A 19,520-nucleotide genomic window follows, 5' to 3' on the forward strand; every position below is an offset into this window, starting at 1 on the left:
ACCATTCTGACCAAGAATCGGCGCCGTTTCAACATCCCTCTGCTAGTGTGAATAAAATTAAAGGGTTCATACAACCCCGATTCCAAAAAAGTTGGGACAAAGTACAAATTGTAAATAAAAACGGAATGCAATGATGTGGAAGTTTCAAAATTCCATATTTTATTCAGAATAGAACATAGATGACATCTCATTCATCTCATTATCTCTAGCCGCTTTATCCTTCTACAGGGTCGCAGGCAAGCTGGAGCCTATCCCAGCTGACTACGGGCGAAAGGCGGGGTACACCCTGGACAAGTCACCAGGTCATCACAGGGGTGACACATAGACACAGACAACCATTCACACTCACATTCACACCTACGGTCAATTTGGAGTCACCAGTTAACCTAACCTGCATGTCTTTGGACTGTGGGGGAAACCGGAGTACACGGAGGAAACCCACGCGGACACGGGGAGAACATGCAAACTCCGCACAGAAAGGCCCTCGCCGGCCATGGGGCTCGAACCCGGACCTTCTTGCTGTGAGGCGACAGCGCTAACCACTACACCACCGTGCCACCCATAGATGACATATCAAATGTTTAAACTGAGAAAATGTATCATTTAAAGAGAAAAATTAGGTGATTTTAAATTTCATGACAACAACACATCTCAAAAAAGTTGGGACAAAGCCATGTTTACCACTGTGAGACATCCCCTTTTCTCTTTACAACAGTCTGTAAACATCTGGGGACTGAGGAGACAAGTTGCTCAAGTTTAGGGAGAGGAATGTTAACCCATTCTTGTCTAATGTAGGATTCTAGTTGTTCAAATGTCTTTGGTCTTTTTTGTCGTATCTTCCGTTTTATGATACGCCAAATGTTTTCTATGGGTGAAAGATCTGGACTGCAGGCTGGCCAGTTCAGTACCCGGACCCTTCTTCTACGCAGCCATGATGCTGTAATTGATGCAGTATGTGGTTTGGCATTGTCATGTTGGAAAATGCAAGGTCTTCCCTGAAAGAGATGTCGTCTGGATGGGAGCATATGTTGCTCTAGAACCTGGATATACCTTTCAGCATTGATGGTGTCTTTCCAGATGTGTAAGCTGCCCATACCACATGCACTAATGCAGCCCCATACCATCAGAGATGCAGGCTTCTGAACTGAGCGCTGATAACAACTTGGGTCGTCCTTCTCCTCTTTAGTCCGAATGACATGGTGTCCCTGATTTCCATAAAGAACTTCAAATTTTGATTCGTCTGACCACAGAACAGTTTTCCACTTTGCCACAGTCCATTTTAAATGAGCCTTGGCCCAGAGAAGACTTCTGCGCTTCTGGATCATGTTTAGATATGGCTTCTTCTTTGAACTATAGAGTTTTAGCTGGCAACTGTGGATGGCACGGTGAATTGTGTTCACAGATAATGTTCTCTGGAAATATTCCTGAGCCCATTTTGTGATTTCCAATACAGAAGCATGCCTGTATGTGATGCAGTGCCATCTAAGGGCCTGAAGATCACGGGCACCCAGTATGGTTTTCCGGCCTTGACCCTTACGCACAGAGATTCTTCCAGATTCTCTGAATCTTTTGATGATGATGTGCACTGTAGATGATGATATGTTCAAACTCTTTGCAATTTTACACTGCCGAACTCCTTTCTGATATTGCTCCACTATTTGTCGGTGCAGAATTAGGTGCAGAATAAGTATCTATTGGGATAACAACACCTAGTCCTACATAACAGATCCGATCATCTGGTGAACCAGTGACTGCTGTGAAAGTGCAGCTGGCAACAAGGGGAAGACCTTGCGACAGCATGGAAAGACAGCTGACAGGAGGGAATAGACCCCACCGGGGCCACCATGGGCTAGCTACCCATGGTGGCGGGATCCAGCACGAGTGGTGTATGGGTCCCACCCAAACTTGGCTACGAAGAGTTCTAAGAAGAAAACACCCCTCGAGCCTGCGAGAGTGGGGGCGGAAGATGTCTCACTGACTGACAACCCAGCAACGAACCCAGGAATGGAACAGACTACGAGAACGATGATCAGCATACCTGAGGCTCCGATAGTTACAACAGGACGCACACTTCAGAACTGCGTATGTGGCTGGACTAAGGTTACTACCACACTTGGCCTGCAGATACATCAGGGCAAGAAGAAGTGCCTAACTAAGGGTCAACAGGGAAGTCGCATCGACAACTACTTCTTGAGAAGCAGATCGAGTCAGTCGACTGAAGTTCAGCAGCAGGACACACACCACAGTCTGCAGGACATCAACACCCCTGCCCCTGAGGAGGAAGAACAAGGCACAGCAGAGCAACCTGAAACCAACACATCACGCCCCCCAACAGAGAAGATGATCTCGGGGCGAAGGCCATTAGTCAAGTGGCCAAAATCCTGCGACAAAACACTGTGGAAGGAGGTCAACACTGATCTCTGCAACATTCTACAAGCGGTCAGAGGCACCACCTTGAAGAAGCTGGAAAGAATGGGCAACCTGATCTATGACTTATGGATCGGAGCGGTTCGGAGTGATCGAACGATCTACTCTGACAATCCCCACCAAGTCCCGAAGGCAGACGGAGATAGACCGGCTAGTCAAGGAGACGAGGCAGCTGAAGAAGCAGTGGAGGAAGGCCACAGAGGAGGAAAAGGAGGGAATTAACCTACTGCAGGAAGAGATCAAGGGCAGGCTGGTAACACTGAGAAGAGCAGAGAATCTCTTGAAGAAACGCAGAAGGAAAGAGCAAACAAGATCACGCTTCTACAAAGACCCCTTCAAATTTGTGAAGAGCCTCTTCACAAAGGAGAAGAGTGGAAGTCTCTCTGCATCAAAGGCTGCCTTGGAAGAACACCTGAAAAGAACTTGCACAGATGACTGACACCAGGAAAAGGTTGCACTCCCACCTGACATGCCACCGCTCAACACACCGGCGCACGAGCTAGACATCAGTCCACCCAGGTGGAGTGAAGTGGACAAAACTGTGCGTAGAGCAAGGGCCGCGTCAGCTCCAGGCCCGAATGGAGTTCCATACAGGCTCTACAAAAACGCACCAGGTGTCCTTCAATTCCTCTGGAAGCTGATGAAGGTTGTGTGGAAAAAGAAGGAGATTCCAACATCCTGGCGGAGAGCCGGAGGGATCCTCATCCCCAAGGAAAAGGACTCCTCAGAAATTGGCCAGTTCCGCCAGATCAGCCTTCTAAATGTCGAGGGAAAAATCTTCTTCAGCGTGGTGGCTCAAAGGCTGGCAAGTTATCTGCAAAGAAACAACCTGATTGACACATCAATCCAGAAAGCAGGCATCTCGGGCTTCTCAGGATGTGTGGAGCATGCTAGCGTCATCTGGCATCAAATCCAGCTCGCCAAGAGGGAGGGGACAGATCTCCATATGGTATTCCTGGATCTTGCAAATGCTTTTGGCTCGGTCCCTCACGACCTCCTGTGGACAGCCTTTGAGTACTTCAGAGTCCCACCAGCCCTTACAACTTTGGTCAAGGCCTATTTCCAAGACGTCCAGCTCTGCGTGACGACAGCAGAGTACACCACAACATGGCAACATCTGGAAGTGGGAATCATGGCCGGTTGCACCATCTCCCCACTGGCATTCACACTGGCCATGGAGGTCATAATACGGGCTTCTCAATGGGTGGTGGGTGGACAGCGAATAAGACCTGGGCTGAGGCTGCCCCCAGTCAGGGCCTATATGGATGACAACACTGACTGTAACCAAGGCTTGCACAGCACGGCTTCTGGGAAAAATTCAAGAGAACATCGAGCGGGCTCGCATGAAGATCAAGCCGAGCAAGTCCAGAAGCATCTCCATTGTCAAGGGGAAGCTGTCAGACCACTGCTTCCACATTGGCGGTGAACCCATCCCAACGGTCTCTGAGAAGCCTGTGAAGAGCCTGGGGTGCTGGTATGATGCCTCCCTCAAAGACAAAGAGCAAGTAGAGCAGCTCAGGAAGGACATAGCCAGCGCCCTAGAGAACATCGATAGAACCCTGCTTCCTGGCAAGCTCAAGCTCTGGTGTATGCAGTATGGACTCCTGCCACGTCTCCTCTGGCCACTAACCCTGTATGAGGTTCCACTCTCAAAGGTGGAAAAACTGGAGAGGCTGGTCAACTCTTATGTCAGGAAGTGGCTTGGCCTTCCCAGGTGCCTCAGTAGCATTGGGCTTTATGGCAGAGGGATGCTGGAACTTCCCATCACCAGCCTTGCAGAGGAGTACAAGTGCGCCAAGGTCAGACTGGAGATGACGCTCCAAGATTCCTGTGACCCATTTGTGGCCCAAGCAGCACCCATCCTGGCCACTGGGAGGAAGTGGACCCCGTTGGCTGCAACAGAGCAGGCAAAGGCAGCACTCCGACACCGTGACATCGTGGGACATGTTCAGGAGGGGAGGAGTGGTCTTGGCCTTGGTACTAGCAGACCAACTTGGAGCAAGGCCAACCCAGCTCAGAGACGCAAGCTGGTGGTTCAAGAGGTACATTTGGAAGAGGAAGCAGCAAGGCGCACACAAGCCGTGTCACAGGCAAAGCAAGGGCAGTGGTTGGCATGGGAAGGAGTAGAGAAGAGAAAGCTCTCCTGGAAAGACCTTTGGGAGATGGAGGCATTCAGGGCAAGCTTTACCATCAGGGCTGCATATGATGTCTTACCTTCCCCTGCAAACCTAAGCCAATGGTATGGCGATGACCCCACATGTTCCTTGTGCCCAAGCCCAGCAACACTAAAGCACATTTTAGTGGGCTGCAAGACTAGCCTCACCCAAGGCCGCTACACCTGGCGACACAACCAGGTACTAAGATGTCTTGCTGCAGTGCTGGAATGCCAGCGGGTGAGCGCAAATGCGCTTCCTCCCCTGCTATCCCACCGGCAGCCAACACTCTTTGTCCGGCAGGGTCAAGCCAGCTTCACCATCACCAGTAGGGCGGACATTGGGCAGCTGGGTAGAGCACAGGACTGGAAAATGCTGGCAGACCTGGACAAAAAGCTGTGCTTTCCACTGGAAATTGCATCCACCAACCTGCGTCCAGACCTTGTTTTGTGGTCTTCCTCACTCAAGCTCGTGTACATCATTGAGCTCACGGTACCATGGGAGGGGGCGGTAGAGGAAGCCTATGAGCGGAAGAAGCTGAGATACACCGATCTTGCAGCAGATGCCAAGCAACAAGGCTGGAATGTGAAGGTACGCCCGGTGGAAGTAGGCTGCAGGGGATTCATAGCCACCTCAACATATAGGCTACTCAGGGAGATGGGGGTGCGAGGGAAGGCCCACAGGCAGGCAATCAAGAATCTCTCCAAGGCTGCTGAGAAGGGGAGCCAGTGGCTGTGGACCAGGAGGAAGGACCTGACATGGGGCTCCAAGTGTGTGATGGCTGATGGGAGTGAACCTGGGACGCTGGGATTCACTGCTGAACCCTCTGGAGGTGTCGTGGGCCTATCAGCGAAACACCCAAGAAGGAGGGTGCCCACTTGAGAACCCAAAGGATGCCATCACTCATTTGATGGCCACAGTGTCTCGTCGGTGCCTTAAGTATCTATTGGGATAACAACACCTAGTCCTACATAACAGGGGGATTGGTGATCCTCTTCCCATCTTTACTTCTGAGAGCCGCTGCCACTCCAAGATGCTCTTTTTATACCCAGTCATGTTAATGACCTATTGCCAATTGACCTAATGAGTTGCAATTTGGTCCTCCAGCTGTTCCTTTTTTGTACCTTTAACTTTTCCAGCCTCTTATTGTCCCTGTCCCAACTTTTTTGAGATGTGTTGCTGTCACGAAATTTCAAATGAGCCAATATTTGGCATGAAATTTCAAAATGTCTCACTTTCGACATTTGATATGTTGTCTATGTTCTATTGTGAATACAATATCAGTTTTTGAGATTTGTAAATTATTGCATTCCATTTTTATTTACAATTTGTACTTTGTCCCAACTTTTTTGGAATCGGGGTTGTACCACAAATGAAATCATTCACGAAAAAAAGGAAAATGTTTCACAGGTACGATCTCTTTTTTTTTTTAGAGTTTAATTGAACAGCATGGAAATGCCACCATATGTCGTATGACACACTAATTCCTTTACTCCCTGAGGAGGAGCAGAGGAAACATAATGAATGGTTTTCTAATATTATGGACTACAGCAACACATTTCAAAGGAGCATTGAGCAGTGGTTGAATGAACCAGAGGAGCAGCTTGTGTCACATGATCAAACTGATTCTGGTGAAATGAATGAACCAGTATTTCCTCCAACACCTGAAGGAACTCGGCTATAGGCTGTTTCTATAATTAATACAGATGATCTGCAAGACAATGTAAAAACCAGATGAGTGTGTCAAATGTGGGAAGCAGAGTGTCTAAATCACAAAACTCTGCTATAGGAAGAGAGTCTGTTGCTTCCAGTATTTCTTCTGCATGTCTCAGAGCAGAGGCTGACTTGGCAGCTTTAAGGATGAGACAATTATTAAAAGACAAACATGACCTGTAAGAGGAGGAGGAACGGCTATGTAAAAAGAAGGAGCAACTTAAATTGGATGATGAAATTGCAGTAAACATGGCTAAACTGGATGTGCTCAAGTCTCGGAGCATCTTAAGAGGGAAAACTTTTGTATCAAAGTGTTCGAATGGGGTGGCACGGTGGTGTAGTGGTTAGCGCTGTCGCCTCACAGCAAGAAGGTCCTGGGTTCGAGCCCCGGGGCCGGCGAGGGCCTTTCTGTGTGGAGTTTGCATGTTCTCCCTGTGTCCGCGTGGGTTTCCTCCGGGTGCTCCGGTTTCCCCCAAAGACATGCAGGTTAGGTTAACTGGTGACTCTAAATTGACTGTAGGTGTGAGTGTGAATGGTTGTCTGTGTCTATGTGTCAGCCCTGTGATGACCTGGCGACTTGTCCAGGGTGTACCCCGCCTTTCGCCCGTAGTCAGCTGGGATAGGCTCCAGCTTGCCTGCGACCCTGTAGAAGGATAAAGCGTCTAGAGATAATGAGATGAGATGAGCGTTCGAATGGAATGAACCACTGTAAAAAAACCTGTTGTTTTTACAGGAAAACGCTGGCAGCTGTGGTTACCAGAGAATTCCTGTAAAAAATACAGTAGCACAGTAGATAACTTTACAGACGAAATATGTAAATTGATTTACAGTGAGTGAAATCACATATGTATATAAATATACCATTCCCTGTATTTTTTACATGTAATAATTGCATATTGTGCAGTGTTTCCCACAGAAATTTTGGAGACTATGGGGGCAGCCCATGGGGGGTTGTGTCCAGTTGAATTGCAGGGGTGTGCGGGGGTTGTTTAGCCTACTAATACTACTAAACTAAGACTAACAAAGAACAAATTCATTGGTATTGGTTATGCACCTTGTATTTTACTTTAGCATGTTGCTACAGAGGGCAGTCCTACAAGAAGAACGTATTACAGATAGCAACCAAACCAAAAATCCTACAATACTTCACACCCTGAACTCCTACAAAAAGTCCTACAAAACAAGGACTTCTAGCTCTGCTGTATGTCAAAAGTGACCCTGATAAATGCCTGCCCTATTTACAAAGACCACACCCTGCACTTGTGCATTTGATTTTTCTTGGCTTTGAGAAAAAAAAAAAAAGAGTTTGAGTGCCCTTTCATAATTTATATCTTCTGGTTGTGGCCCGTTAATGGAAATCCTCAAGCAGGCAGCCAGGTGCTCTCCTTGCAGTCTGTTCCGAAGGTCTGTTTTGACCTAAAATGGCAAACAACTTGTTACTACAATGAGTCATGTGATTGTAGAGCTCACTCTGAAATATTTAATTAAGTGAAAGTGAGCTTGAACTTAGGCCAAGTTTACATTAGACCGTATCTGTCTCGTTTTCTTCGCGGATGCACTGTCCATTTACATTAAAACGCCTGGAAACGCCGGGAAACGGGAATCCGTCAGGGTCCACGTATTCAATCCAGATCGTGTCTGGTCCGGTGCTGTGTAAACATTGAGAATACGCGGATACGCTGTGCTGAGCTCTAGCTGGCATCGTCATTGGGCAACGTCACTATGACATCCACCTTCCTGATTCGCTGGTGTTGGTCATGTGACGCGACTGCTGAAAAACAGCGTGGACTTCCGCCTTGTATCACCTTTCATTAAAGAGTATAAAAGTATGAAAATACTGCAAATACTGATGCAAATACTGCCCATTGTGTAGTTATGATTGTCTTTAGGCTTGCCATCCTTCCACTTGAAAGTGGTAAGTGAAGCGCATGCCCGACATGCACTGAGATCACACACACAGCGGCTCAGTCCCAAATCACTGCTTGTACGCTCCACTCGCGCGCTCTGTGAGCTGCGCAGGGCCAGAGTGCGCAACCTCCAGAGGGCACTCGCTGTTCAGGGCGGAGTGATTTGGAGCGCAGGATGCCTGCGGAGCCGAGCGTATCCGTGTATTGGCGTTGCTGTGTGCACGCAAATCGTGTATTGGCGTTGCTGTGTGCACACTAATCATTTTAAAAACGTTAATCTGATGATCCGCTGATACGGTCTAATGTAAACCCCACCTTAGGTGGGATTTGAGCATAAAAACAATGGGTAAATGTAAATTGAAATTCACATCACTGGTTTGCCTGCAGATGTCCTTACCCTGTTCATTGTGGAAAAGTCTCTTTCACAATTCACGCTCGACACCGGCACAACAAGGGCAATCACTCAGTATGTTTACATGCACATCCAAATCGAGCTGCTGTCGGTAATCAAGCAAAGGGTCCCAGCAGGGGTGCCAGAGAAATCCAATCCTACATGCACACAAGGAAATCGAGCTATTGTGTGAGGTACATTGTGCACCCGAGCCACAGGTGGCGCTACACGCCCCATTGTGTTGGTACACTTCCGTTTGTCATCATGAAGAAGAGCTATTCAAGAGTATAAACAAAGTTATCAGTTCCGTGTTCACAAGAAGAACGAGCTGATGAGCATGAAGCTGAATGAGCATAAACTCTGTCTCCTCATTGCTCCAGAAGTGCACGCTTCTGCTCGCCATTTTCTCTTCCTCCTGACCTCTTCTGCTGCTCGCTACTACTGCTGTTGTCATGCCGACCGAGGCTGTTGTGTTTCCCGCTTGTGGTCTCGTCACTCGTCACTTCCGGAAGGGGCAGTGCTGAATTAAGTAGCTCGACTACGTAGCTCGATAGGGTATACATGCACTAAGTAGCTCGGCAAAAATCGCATAATCTAGGTCATGCAGCTCGATTACGAGAAATCAAGTTCGGTTCAATTTCAGCCTAGCTAAGGTGTTTTCATGCCATTTAGAACTTCGATTTCAGTCGAGCAACGGCAGAAATTTGATTTTCTCTATGTGCATGTAAACGCACTGACTGCTAAGTGGCTGAGTAATGGGTATATCTGCCCCCATTCATCGCACTCACTTGCTAGGAGTGTTATACCAATTTGACATCCTGACAAAGACAGCAAGCAGTTGATGCTAGGCCTACCTCAGTCACTACCTCTTCATCCTGAGGTGAATTTCGATCCCTCTTTTTGAAATAATTAAAAATGCTCATGATCTGAATTAACAAAACAAATTTAGCATCAGTTTAATAAGGATCGGAGATGTTCTGTTACAGCTGTAGCGTTTACAATAAGGCTGACATCGTCACCTGACATTCAACGTGTTGCATTAAGGCAGAGCTGCCAACTTTTCAAAATTCCTTGGAGTGAGGTTTTTTTTTTTTTTTGGGGGGGGGGGGGGGGGGGGGTCGACGGCAAAATTTTTCCGCACACCACGCAGTAAGTGGGAATTTTGTATTCAGTTTGATATTCACTTGTCCCCCTGCATTCTGGTGTTTTGTTTGTGGGTCGTTCAGCTGGAGATGGACAATGGGGGGGGGGGGGGGGGGGGGGGTTTGAGATTTTGGATTTAGTAGATGTTCCTGCATTCTGGTGGATTTTTGGAGTGGCCTGCTGTGCCATACCTACATTCTTACACACCCTGACTTGCCAGGCCTTCAGCTTGTGGCCAACAAAAGCACCAAGTTTTGGCTTAAAAGCCCCCACACTAGAAAACTACAGATGACCGGCAATGTTCCTGTAGCTCTATAGACCTGTGTTTCAGATTTAAAGGCAAGTTCATGTTTGAAAATATTTCATCAGCTAAGCCGGGCGGCACGGTGGTGTAGTGGTTAGCGCTGTCGCCTCACAGCAAGAAGGTCCTGGGTTCGAGCCCCGGGGCCGGCGAGGGCCTTTCTGTGTGGAGTTTGCATGTTCTCCCCGTGTCCGCGTGGGTTTCCTCCGGGTGCTCCGGTTTCCCCCACAGTCCAAAGACATGCAGGTTAGGTTAACTGGTGACTCTAAATTGACCGTAGGTGTGAATGTGAGTGTGAATGGTTGTCTGTGTCTATGTGTCAGCCCTGTGATGACCTGGCGACTTGTCCAGGGTGTACCCCACCTTTCGCCCGTAGTCAGCTGGGATAGGCTCCAGCTTGCCTGTGACCCTGTAGAAGGATAAAGCGGCTAGAGATAATGAGATGAGATGAATGAGCTAAGCCTAAACACCTTCTGAATTGAAACTAAATGTTAAGTTTTTAATAACTGTTGCAAAAATAATATTGTCCCTCACTAACTATTCATTATGCATTTAAGGGCTTTCCCCACCACTGGGTTCAGCAGAAGATTGGCATGGGGAAAAATATCAACAGCAAAAGAACAAATAAAATGCTTAAACAGTAAGCAAAATGTGCATGTGCTACAAGAAACATTAAAATGATTAAGTTTGAACAGTATTGAAACACAAAAAGCTGAACCTTGGCCATAGGTGGGAATGTGCACACAAAGTTGGGCTTAAAAATTTTGGTCATACTTAAATAAGCGGGTGGCACGGTGGTGTAGTGGTTAGCGCTGTCGCCTCACAGCAAGAAGGTCCGGGTTCGAGCCCCGTGGCCGACGAGGGCCTTTCTGTGTGGAGTTTGCATGTTCTTCCCGTGTCCGCGTGGGTTTCCTCTGGGTGCTCCGGTTTCCCCCACAGTCCAAAGACATGCAGGTTAGGTTAACTGGCGACTCTAAAGTGAGTGTGAATGGTTGTCTGTGTCTATGTGTCGGCCCTGTGATGACCTGGCGACTTGTCCAGGGTGTACCCCGCCTTTCGCCCGTAGTCAGCTGGGATAGGCTCCAGCTTGCCTGTGACCCTGTAGAACAGGATAAAGTGGCTAGAGATAATGAGATGAGACTTAAATAAGCTATATTAATATATTTCTTATTAATTTGTGTAACCCGGATGCCATCTCCGAGTCACGTGACTGCATCTTAGCATGTCAATTTATTGTCAGTAATAAAATGGTGGTAAAATTTATGATGAGCAGAATATTTGTATTTTTTTTTTTTTTTATTTCTGTTAAAACATTGTGAAAGCACCTAGATAAGATTTAATGAGAGACGTTCCATCAGAGAGTAAAGGGGAAATACTGTATACGTGAGTTCATGAAGTTATCGCGGGACTTGAGGGGGAGGGAAGAAGGAGGGAAATGAAAAAAAAAGAACAAAGAGGAGCTCTGGGCAAGCTGCTTGGAGAAGGCTAAAGTTTGAGAAATATTTCATTATTTACTCAGTTACCGATAATTTGTAACAGTTTATTGTTGATGAACCAAGCCATCCGAGTTTTGGGGAGGCTTGATTTTATACCGGGCAGCAACTAGTTGTAAATATTGCGAGGTGGACACCGAGTTTAGGCAACGCACATGAGTTGTGCCAGCAGCTAGTTATAAAAAGAGAAGTGCATAGTCACGCAGCCGTTGTTGGCTATAGTTAGACAAAGAAGACAGCGAACGTTGCTTGGTTAGCGCCTCAGACTACCAGGCACGTCTGAGGTTCCACCAGGTAACCATCGAGGGATCAACGCGCCCCGGATAGCGCCACTGACGACCCGGGTAAAGTCAGTGGTTCATCCGGGCAACGAGGGAGGCTTGCGCTTCGTGTCGGATGGTTGCATGGGCGATATGCAACAACATAAAAATCAACCCGCTACAGCTCGCTGGGTGTCGTGAGTAACAACAGACTTTTGGAAGGAAACAAAACTAGTGAGACACAACAGGCCTGCAACGTTTGTTATTTTCATAGCCGGCTTTTTTCTTTTGTTTTTCTTTTGGTGCACCCGTGCATTTGTGTGATTGTAACTAAAAGTGTGAAGTAAGCATCGCGGTTTCTCTGAGTGCTTGGGGAAACATTTGTTTAGTTTACATTTATAGTGGGGCGACCGTGTGACGGATTTACTTGTAAAGGGGAAGCCTTTTGTTTGGTTAAATGGGTACTTACTATTTGTTACGGGGAAATTTATGAACACAACTAGTGTGGTCACGGTTTAGAGGGGTGGCTGGTAAAGGTGTAAGTGACCAATAGTCGGGGGATAAGTGAAAAATATCCTGGAAGGTATAATTGTGTAACATCCTTGGTTATTTTATTTCTTCTGGTTTACACAGGGGTAACATAAGTGTTGTTTGTATTGTATTGGTTGGGATTTTTCCCCTTTTTATTACCCTTTTGAACATTGGTCACAGACAACAATTTATGTTGCTATTGAGTATGCATCTGGTGTTCTGAATAAATATTTTCCTATTGAAAATTCCGTATATTACTTGTCAGACTCCACTCACTTTAGGATAATTACATTGACAGGTACCAATACTTGCTATAACTTAGCGCGAACCCACTTTGGTCCTCTTATTTATTTGAACAGTAATAGGATGGGCTACATAAAATGGCAACGAGGATGGGATTTATCTAGCAGTGGGTATAGTATTTAAGCTGGTGGTTAACATAAGTGAGTGGAGTAGTTTAGTTTAATATAATAACTTACCAGTAGCAATGTCTTTTTTGGTCAATTGGTGTAAGGGTGAGGGGCTAGACCCCAAACATGCCTTGGTAGTCCGTCGTGTCTTCGCTGATGTCAGCAATGACACATTGGAAGAAACGCTCAATTCAATTAAACGCCTTGGTCGGGTTAAAGTGAAGGGAAAAATGTTCGATCCCCAAACTAATGGATTAGTGGTACTGTGTGCTTGTAGTGAGGTGGTGAATATAAAAGCAATTCCACTAGATGTGGTACCTAGCACGGGAGGGGAGCCTTGGACACTCAGTGTGCCCGGTTCAGAACAAGAAGAAAGTGTGACCCCAGAGCCTGTGCAACAGACTGCGTCACCACCACTCACAACCGAGCAGCAGTTCCTAAAGTCCATAGGGGATATTTTAGAGAAAACACAACGACCGGTAGGTACCTGAGAACACTGCTTTTCGGAGGTTACGAGCTTTCTCAGGAAACGCCCCAACCCCAGCTGGGGAAGAAACCCTCGACACTTGGCTGATGCAGGCCCATTTGATGGTGGACAAATGTGAGTGCTCTGTTGGCGAAAAACGCAAACGCATCATTGAGAGCTTAAAAGGCCCTGCATTAGAGATAGCTCAAGCGGTTAGGTCTAGTGACCCTCAAGCAACACCCAAAGACTATCTAGAGGCCTTGGAGCGGGCCTTTGGCTCTTCTGTATCCGGAGAGGACCTGTATTATACATTTAGATCACTTCGCCAAAATCAAGGAGAGCGATTGTCAGACTTTCTGCGCCGCATTGAACATGCATTAACTAAGGTTGTTTTTAGGGGTGGTGTAGCAGCTAGCCAGAGAGATCGGGTGCATATTGAACAACTTCTACGGGGGGCAATTGAGTCAGACCTTATGCTGGTACAACTACGCCTCCGTGAGCGCAAGGACTCACCCCCTTCATTTTTACAGCTGCTAACTGAAATCTGGGAAGAGGAAGATCAGCAGTCAGTGAGACAGAAGTCACCGCCCCCGAACTCCAAAGCCACAATACGGCAGGTTAGAACAAATGATGATGAGCCGCTGAGTTCCACAGATGCAGCTAAGCTCCGAGCCAAACTGGATAAGCTCAGAGTGGTGGTTGCGAAGCTGACAGCTAACGAAGCAAGACACTCCGCTCCCAGCAGGGAGACAGAGACTACCGTAGCTCCACCCAGTAATCAAATGGACAACGACAGTGAGGTGCGGGCATTACAAAGACAGGTATCTGACCTACAGCAACAATTACAGATTATGGCTGTGAACCACCGAAGTATGCCCTTCAGTACAACCCCAGAATGGAAGCCCCAGGGTGTGGGTAGCTCTTATAGCAAACCAGTGCCTGCTAGCAGTAGGAGGGCGCAGCCTCCTAGTGGGTTAGGAGAGTATTTTTGCTATCGCTGTGGGCAGGATGGACATATAGCCACTCGGTGCAATACTGAAGAAGACTCCGCTAAAGTCATCACTCGACTTATTCGCAATTTGCGTAAGCAAAAGGGTGAAGACCATGACTTTTCCCAGAACCAACCCGCCTCTGCAGATACACATTGCCCTGCAAAGAAAAGTCACGTGGAGACCCCAGTCACCTCCCTCCTTCCTGATGGGTTGGTGGGAAAACCATCTCTGAGCCCTGTGAAGATAGAGGGACAGGCATGCATGGCTCTAATGGATAGCGGGTCCACGGTTACTATTATTTTTGAGAAGTGGTACCATGAACATTTGTCTCATCTTACCATTCAGCCCATTTCTAGTTTGTGTATCTGGGGTTTAAGTGACAGCAGCTACCCATACCTGGGTTATGTGGCAGTCTCTCTGCAGATTGAAGATGATGAGGGCAATTGCCTTACCCAGACAGTCTTAGCGTTGGTTTGTCCTGACCCTCAAGGGCCAGACCAAGTACCCATGATCATAGGTACCAATGCGAGGGCATTCCGCCATGAACGTGTGGCATGTATCAGATCAAGTGGCTGTCACCCCGCGACAACCTGGAGAGTGACTGCTGGTCTCCCAACACCAAGCTACGAACCCATGAAGAGTCTTACGGCTGATCATGTGGGACAGGTGAAGTGGGTAGGCCCAGGGCCACTTACCTTGACACCTGGGGAATCCTGTCTAGCCATTGGCAAGGCCACGATCGACGGTGCAGGAACTCTGGGCATACTGGTTGTAGATAGCTCAAATGCATTGCCACAGGGAGTGGCCTTACCTCCTTGTGTGTTGTTACCAACTGACCTGGATAAAGACCATTGTAAAGTTCTCCTACAGAATGTCTCACTGAAAACAAAATCCATTCCCAAAGGGACAGTCATCGCTCAGATCCATAAAGCAGACGTGGTAACTGGTCTTGCCCAGGCTCCATCAACTCAGGATGCCATTGATCCAGCTCTGTTTGATTTTGGCAACTCCCCGTTACCCCAGATATGGCAAGACAGACTGGCTCAGAAGTTAGCTGAAAGGACCAAAGTGTTCTCCGTGGAGGAATGGGATGTGGGGTTGGCAAAAGATGTGGAGCACCGCATTAGGCTGACAGACTCCAGACCTTTTAGAGAACGGTCCCGACGCATTGCTCCAGGGGATATTGATGATGTACGGCACCATTTACAGGAGTTGTTGGCGGCCGGAATAATTAGGGAATCACGTAGCCCATACACATCGCCCATCGTCGTGGCAAGGAAAAAGAGTGGCAAAGTTCACATGTGTATTGATTACAGAACCCTAAACACCTGCACTATTCCTGATCAGTACACTGTGCCCAGGATAGACGATGCACTCGACTGTCTATCCGGGAGCAAGTGGTTTTCCGTTTTAGATTTGAGAAGCGGTTATTACCAGATTCCTATGTCTGAAGAGGACAAGGAGAAGACAGCTTTTATCTGCCCACTGGGTTTCTATCAATTTGAACGAATGCCGCAGGGCATCATGGGTGCTCCTGCGACGTTCCAACGTTTGATGGAGAAAGCAGTGGGTCTCAACAGACCCAGACAAGATTACTGCGGTGTCCCAATGGACACAGCCCACAAACTTAAAGACGTTGCAGTCATTTTTAGGGTTCTGTGGTTATTACAGATGGTTTATCACTAACTACTCGGCAATTGTACGCCCCCTGACTGATTTGACGAGAGGTTATGAACCCCCCCGAAGGGGGCGACCAAAACAAAATGAACAGGGAAAACTTTACTTGAGCAAGACCGAGCCGTTTGGAGAACGATGGACTCCTGCCTGTACAGAGGCATTCCAAAAAATTAAGACTTGCTTGCTTCAGGCCCCAGTTTTAGCATTCGCTGACCCAACACGCCCTTACATACTGCACGTGGACGCCAGTTTTGATGGCCTGGGAGCTGTGCTCAACCAAGAATACCCAGAAGGGTTGTGACCAGTAGCATTTGCAAGCAGAAAGCTCAGTGGATCAGAACGCAACTACCCAGTCCATCAACTCGAATTTCTAGCGCTGAAGTGGGCGGTAGTCGATAAATTTCACGACTACCTTTATGGCCTTCGCTTTACTGTACGCACCGACAATAATCCACTAACTTACGTCCTGACTAGTGCCAAATTGAATGCCTGTGGCCATAGGTGGTTGGCGGCCTTGTCTGTATATGATTTCAGCATACAATGCAGACCAGGCCGTGAAAATGTTGATGCTGACCTTTTATCCCGAAATGTAGCCGGTGAGGTTGAGTGTATCTCCCCTGCTGGGGTGAAAGCCATTTGTAAGCCCATTCGTGACCCCGCAACACGACGCATTGATCAGTTGGGTGCACCACCCCAGTGCGTTCCGAAGGCGTATGTTCACACAGTCCAGGTCAGCGAAAGGAATTTAGAGCCCTTTAGTTTAGCAGAGTTGCGTGGGGCACAGGATGGAGATGACACTATCACTAAAATGAAACAAGCCCTGCTAGCAGGACGTAAAAGTGCCTCCCCACATGACTCGCCAGAACTTGGTGCATTACGAAGAGAATGGCCACGTCTCGTTATCAAGAATGGGGTGCTATATCGAAACACTGTCAGGAAATTAGGGAAGAAGATCTCCCAGTTCGTGCTACCCAAGCAGTTGAGAGTCCCTGCCCTTAAGTCACTACATGATGATGGAGGCCACTTGGGCATTGAACGTGTCGTTGAACTGATGAGGGAAAGATTTTTCTGGCCTAAGATGGCAAATGACATCACCAACTACATAAAAAATTGCGGCAGATGTGTAGCTAGGAAGACTCTCCCTGGATGTGTGGCTCCCTTAAATCAGCTTACCAGTAGTGGACCACTCGAGCTGGTTTGCATTGATTTTTTATCGATCAGGCCAGATTCCCGCGGAATCGCAAATGTTTTAGTAGTGACAGACCACTTTACAAGATGTGCACAAGCCTATCCAACTCGGGATCAGAAGGCACCTACGGTCGCACGAGTATTGGTTGAGAAGTTCTTTGCCAATTATGGTTTGCCCGCTCGGATCCATTCCGATCAAGGGAGGGATTTTGAGAGCCGATTGATCAAAGAGATGCTCAGAGTGTTGGGGATCCGAAAGTCTAGAACGACCCCTTACCATCCTCAGGGGGACCCTCAACCTGAGAGGTTTAACCGTACTCTGCTCTCCATGTTGGGTACTCTAGATCCTGGAAAGAAACAAAGATGGAGCCAACAAATAGCCACGCTTGTGCACGCATACAACTGCACCCAAAATGATGCCACAGGTTACTCCCCTTATTTTCTAATGTTCGGGAGAGAGGCCCGCCTGCCCATAGATGTGTGTTTTCAGGCAGTGCTAGACAGTGAGGAGGCGGTCACTCACCCGAAGTATGTTGACAACCTGAGGCGTGACCTCAAAACTGCATACCAGTTGGCCATGGAAGCCTCCACAAAGAACCATCAAAAGAACAAAAGGGCTTATGACCTAACTTTATGACATCAGGCTCTGGAAAAGGGGGACAGAGTACTTGTGCGTGCATTAGGGGGAACTGGAAAGCAGAAGCTGAAAGACAAATGGGCTTCACTGCCCTATGTAGTCCTTGATAAGTTGCCAAACTTACCCGTTTATAGGGTGCGACCAGAAATGGGAACGGGGCAGTGAAAACTCTACATAGAGATCATTTATTACCCATTGGTGAGTTAGTACGATTGCCCTATCCACAGACTAATGGCAATGAGGCACCGGGGCCAGCCAACAAGGGGGTGTCTACACGACGCAAACACAGGGCAACACAAAATAGTCACCGCACACAACACACTGACCATGAGTCCAGTTCCTCTGATAGTGATGGTGATTATTATGCCCCTGGAGCGAGTGTGAGTTTAGAGCCTTACCTCACCCCACCTCTTGAAGGAGCTGTGGGCATAGAAAGTAGAGACCAAGATGTGTTGGAAGTACCCTCCCCTCCGCCAGCACAACCTGCTACAGAGAGTAGAGAGTTTGATAATAGCGGAGATGAGAGTTCCCCTATCAGAGAAGCAGATACTGGGGTGGTATTGGACAGTGATGATGTGGATGGGCAACAAGCTCACTTAGAGCCGCTAGAAGGTGCTACCGATGATACAGACAGTGTCATTGTATCTGTTGACAGTCAAGGTGTAAATCAGCCTGCCCTGAGAGAGAGGCGACACACAAAGCCTATGCTGCAGTTTACCTATGATGAGTTGGGGGAACCTTCAACTCGCCCTTTAGTTATTCAGCATAAGGGTCTACGGGTATTGATCAACAAAGAGGGGCACAGCCCCAAGGCTGCATGTTTGATGATTCGTATTGTTTCAACAGTCTGATGGGGACATACAGACCATTTGAAGGGGGAGGGTGTAACCCGGATGCCATCTCCGAGTCACGTGACTGCATCTTAGCATGTCAATTTATTGTCAGTAATAAAATGGTGGTAAAATTTATGATGAGCAGAATATTTGTATTTTTGTTTTTTTTTATTTCTGTTAAAACATTGTGAAAGCACCTAGATAAGATTTAATGAGAGACGTTCCATCAGAGAGTAAAGGGGAAATACTGTATATGTGAGTTCATGAAGTTATCGCGGGACTTGAGGGGGAGGGAAGAAGGAGGGAAATGAAAAAAAAAAGAACAAAGAGGAGCTCTGGGCAAGCTGCTTGGAGAAGGCTAAAGTTTGAGAAATATTTCATTATTTACTCAGTTACTGATAATTTGTAACAGGTTATTGTTGATAAACCAAGCCATCCGAGTTTTGGGGAGGCTTGACTTTATACCGGGCAGCAACTAGTTGTAAATATTGCGAGGCGGACACCGAGTTTAGGCAACGCACATGAGTTGTGCCAGCAGCTAGTTATAAAAAGAGAAGTGCATAGTCACGCAGCCGTTGTTGGCTATAGTTAGACAAAGAAGACAGCGAACGTTGCTTGGTTAGCGCCTCAGACTACCAGGCACATCTGAGGTTCCACCAGGTAACCATCGAGGGATCAACGCGCCCCGGATAGCGCCACTGACGACCCGGGTAAAGTCAGTGGTTCATCCGGGCAACGAGGGAGGCTCGCGCTTCATGTCGGATGGTTGCATGGGCGATATGCGACAACATAAAAATCAACCCGCTACAGCTCGCTGGGTGTCGTGAGTAACAACAGACTTTTGGAAGGAAACAAAACTAGTGAGACACAACAGGCCTGCAACGTTTGTTATTTTCATAGCCGGCTTTTTTCTTTTGTTTTTCTTTTGGTGCACCCGTGCATTTGTGTGATTGTAACTAAAAGTGTGAAGTAAGCATCGCGGTTTCTCTGAGTGCTTG

Source organism: Neoarius graeffei, chromosome 2 (genome assembly GCF_027579695.1).
Source record: "Neoarius graeffei isolate fNeoGra1 chromosome 2, fNeoGra1.pri, whole genome shotgun sequence".
In the NCBI taxonomy this organism is placed as follows: Eukaryota; Metazoa; Chordata; class Actinopteri; order Siluriformes; family Ariidae; genus Neoarius; species Neoarius graeffei.